Below are 5,395 nucleotides of genomic sequence, written 5' to 3' on the forward strand. Positions count from 1 at the left end.
CACAATTAGTGGTTATATACTTTAAATGTATTCATATATGTGTAATTAAATGTAAATAGGATTCATTTGTGCTCAAGACTCCAATTGACGCCCAACAATCCTATATCGATCTTTCATTCGAGTTACTCACTACAGGTGAGTTCATACCCCCTTAATTAACCTTTGAAATGTTTATAAATGCTTTTAAAGGGGGGATACAATTTGAATCTTGCTAGTTATTACATCAATCACATGTGATTAATAACTAGCAGGCAAATGGATTTACTACACTTTTAGCTATTTTACTCAGTATAATACTTCGAAATGATTACTCAAAACATGTTTACTTGTTAAAATCTTTATCAAACTGTCTTACATACTGTATATTTCCTTTCAAACTCTGTTACATTTGTATTTCAAACAAAGGATTTCTTATACTTAAAACTGTTCTTATCAAACAAATTGTTTTCAAATCGTTTTATAAGTTGACATCAAGTCATCAATTCTTATATATTAAACTTTTCAAAGGTTTTACAAAACTACTTTTATGCTTTTATATTGACAATTGCATGCCTATATATGTATAGTTATATAAGCAATGTTTAAAGGACTTAGGACTGCTAGCTCGCTTTAATTCCTTTTCCTTGTTTAGATGTGGCCTTAGGGTATCGGCTATTTGTCCGAATGTCGTCTAAATATTAGTTATATATTATGTATACATATATAGACATAAAACTTCTATCAGTCCATTTAGTACCTTTGGGTAGCAAAGGCATACTTTCGGTTATACACCTACATTACTAGTAACTATAATAGGTATAGTTAGGAGATACAACTTACTATTCCTAGTACAAGGAATCACACAAGAGTCAGTTCATTCATGAGTCTATACAAATATACTACATACTATATGAAGTGATACTATTACATACTATATGAAGAGATAGTATTACATACTATATAACAGAGAATACTAGACAGAGCATACTATAACAGAGAATACTAGACAGAGCATACTATAACAGAGCATACTACACATAGAATATTATTACTATAACAAGTATACTATAACAAGATTCAGAGATAACATAATGTGAGATACTACTTCATGAAACATCGACCATTTCGTTATGTCACATTTTGTAACCAGAATATCCTGGAGGGAGAGCGTGAGTTTGCGTATAGATCTATACTGGATTGACTATCCTACACCTTTGTTGTTCGCTACAGTGGGACTTGCACGTCCACGGGTGCCAAATGTCATTTCTTCCGACGTCTTTGATCGCCGTGTTATAGTTAGATTAGTATGGTAACAATCATATCACATTTTGCCTTAATTAAAACATTGGTTTTAAGGTAGTTATTACTTCAGTGATTAATACAAATAATATTGCAGTACACATATACATTTTCCCATTATATTCAAATTGTGATCTTCTCACATAAAGGGTAATATAAAACTATATTTTGGTAATGATAGTCATACTTGGGAAAAGCTTTCACTTTTACGAAGAGACAAACATACAAAACAGTCGGGTCTTGGTAGAAGACTACTTTTTATACTAGTAGGAAATATGGGATTTTCTAGGGTTTTCATACTTATACAAACTTATTCTTAAAACATTTACAAGTCTTTTCTTTACAGTTTTACAAATCAATGACACTAAAATACTTATGAATTCACCAGCTTTATGCTGATTTACGCTTTCAAAATAACTTGTATTCTCAGGTCACCAATAGACAGGTACGACGACCAGGTGTTGTGAAGACGGAGCAGTCAAGACTCGTCTTTTATCATGATTATTCATTATGTTGTTTTATTCTATGAAAGAACACACTTGTAATTAAGAATTATACTATTAATGCAATGGATGATGTTGTTGCTTGTTTACTACTTTGCATTGTTGTGATACTTTACATGACGTCCTCCGCCCCAGAACGTTTCCACCGTTCTTGGTTTTGGGGTGTGACAGAGAGGATGGATGTTAAAGGAAATGAGGGTTGGAGGTGAGTTAAGGTCTTTAAATAGGGTCCAAGACCCTAAATTAGGGTTTTCATCTCGCCTATGAACACCTAACATTCCCAAGGAACGCCCAGTGCCCATGTCTACTTTTCCCATGAACGCCATCTGGTACGCCCTCCTGGTACGCCCTGCATACCTAGTTTGGTCCAAAACCCTTCTAACTTTAATGATCATAAATTTTGCATCCCTTTTCTGTTTTTGACGTTCTTTATATCCACGGAAAGGTAACGAGAAGCCCTAGACTCCTATCAACTTACTTTTTCCTGAACCAATCAAACTCAAATCCAAAATTCATAAAGGCCCGAACCAACACCTTTACTGATACCCTTGAGCTCTAAAGCACAAACAAAACCCTTTCATCACATAACCAACATTACCCACATCCAAATGGGTCTAAACCTTTCTTACCCAAAGCCCTAAGCCTTATGATAACTAATGATCGGGCCATGACCCCGAATAATGAAGCAATTCGAAACCGAGTGCTATAAAAAGTTTAAAAACAATATGAAAAATACTTTTTACTAAAGTATTTTACAAATCTATAATATCCACATAAAACATATTCAAGTTAGGTCTTGTTTGATAGTTGTTGCCTAGGAAAGTATTGTATAGGAAAGTGATCTTTGGGAAAGTTTATTGACTGAGAAAGAAACCATGTTGTTTGATTCTATATCTGAATGACTGCGTTGAATGATGAAGAATGACCATACTACCCTTCTATTCTATATTGTGATGGATAAAGTTGCTGAATAATTATAAAAACATACAAATTGTCATACAAAATAAAAATTACACAATAATCATTTAAAAATCTAAATACAAATTGACATACAAAGTAATTAAGTACAAATCAATTAAAATCCAAATAGAATGTCGCTTAGGTTGTTTTTTATATTATTGTTTTTCAAGTTGATGTTACATTATTATTCTTTCTAGCCATTTCAGTTTTTTTATAACTCAACGTATGATTCTTCACCCGGTTTATGTCTAATAATGGTTTTGTCTAAAAAAAAACTAATCCAATAAAAATAAATTAAAAAATTAACTACAAAAATTAATAATCCAATAAATTAATATATATTATTATATAAGTATTATATCTCATAAATAATATTCATTAAACTACGTTGAATTATTACCAAATGATTTTCCTATACAAAAAAAATATACTACCTCATTTCCTAACAAATCATCTCTTTTGTAAAATACTATGTGATTTCATGGAAACAATTTTTTTCCAAAAGATTTTCTTCTTATTATTCATTTATTATTCATTGTTGGATACAAAGTGAAATAATAAACGATAATAAATTAAAGAAAACCGATATAGTTAGACGACCACGAAAAGCTGACAATAATACATAGTGATATGACTTGTTTTCTAAATGGAAAAATGTTAAAATTGAACACATCTTCCTATTAAGTATAAATGTATTTACGAAAATAATAAAAAAAATATATATTCAACTTCAAAATCAGCAAAATAGATATAAATGTTGCGTACATCGAATGACAGGTACTTGCATCAACGTGGAATGATAATAGCGAATTCTCATAAAAGGTTGGATATATTTTCTGCTTGACTGCGAGGTACCATGGGGAGTTCTTCAAAGTTTGAATAATATGACGACCAAAAATATTTTGACCAGAATATATCTATTAATGACACGAAACCTAAGTTTGTAACCCCAATTAATACAACTACTATGTATCCACATCATTCGATTTTTGGGCTTTTCTAACACATCTTAGTGGGACCACAATTGGGTGTCGAAAATTCTTGTGAGAATCACATCTCAACCTTTTATAACTCTTTGGATAAGTTTTTATTTAAATCAATTCATTCCTGACCGATATAATTTGCGAAATGCAAATAATTTGCGAAAACCTGAAAATGCGAAAATAAGAGAAAACTATGATATTGTGTCACCTCAACCATATATTTTGGACAATAATTTATCCAAACTTTGAACTATATGATGATAATCGATAATACCTGGGAAATTGTTTCATATTAGCAAAACATGATTTTTGACATTTTTATTGTGAAAACATGAATTTAAAAGTAGTTAAGGATGTGAAAAATAAATGTTGTTAAAACCGTCTTTAAATCTATATTATCATAACACAATCCAATGCAAACTTATTATCTTTAATCTATTGCTAATAAATTTAATTTTTATAGTACTTGTGTTTGATTTTTATAAGATAAAATCTGTTTTCGCGTTTTCGCAAGATATTTATGTTTTCGCATGAACCTACTTGTGTGTGTGTATATATACATATATATATATATATATATATATATATATATATATATATATATATATATGAAAAACAAAATGCAGGAACCATTTCTGCCAAAAAAATGTCAACTTTACTATTCCCAATATTCATATCTTTAATATATATATATATATATATATATATATATATATATATATATATATATATATATATATATATATATATATATATATATATGAATCTTGGGAATAGTAAACTTGACATTTTTTTGGCAGAAATAGTTCCTGCATTTTGCTTTTCATTCTTTATCAATTTTGACATTTTTGGTCATTGCAATCAATATTTTTATACTTTTTAGGAACCTTTTAATATTTAAAGTTTGACCACAAAACTTTAACGGTTTGACAACTTTAATCCCTTTTTCTAAAAATTTGCTAATTCCTACCCCTTTAGTTCTTTAACCGTTTTGAAACTTTTGATCCTTGCAGTCAAACTTTTACATTTTTTTATAAAAACATGAAAAAAACGGTTCGGGGCAAACTTCAGGTTTTCATCGTTGCACTTTCTACGTCTATCATATTTATCGATTCGGAAACAATATTGAAAGTTTCTGACCCCGCGTAGCAGGGTAACCTTTCTAGTTATTTATTTATGTTTTCTAGAAAATCTAATGCACTCATTTATTACTCCTAATCTATATTTTTTGTCCATTACAAATTTCTTGGGAATAAAACAAATTCAAGACATGATACAACTTACCTGGAAGCCCTTTTGAGATTGTTTATTCATGTTTAATATGAAAAAAATATATATTTATAAAGAAAAAGGTTTGCTAGATTTAGAAAACAGAGGAATGTCAGCCGAAGTGTTGCACAAAATTTTAATAATATATAAAATATTAATAAATATTTTTTGTTAAATAAATATGTAAAATATTTTGGAAGTTGAACACAATAGTAATTTAATAACTATTATGTATGAGTCTCGTATACTATACAGATTAATTAAAAAAATATTAATATATAGACATTAAACGATTTTATAGTAAAATTTTGATATAAATAAAACTGAAATAATGAATTAAGTAGTCAAGACATAATAAGATGACAAATTTCTTTAAACTTAATAAAAGTTGCATACTTATGG

Source organism: Lactuca sativa, chromosome 2, assembly GCF_002870075.4.
Source record: "Lactuca sativa cultivar Salinas chromosome 2, Lsat_Salinas_v11, whole genome shotgun sequence".
NCBI lineage: Eukaryota > Viridiplantae > Streptophyta > Magnoliopsida > Asterales > Asteraceae > Lactuca > Lactuca sativa.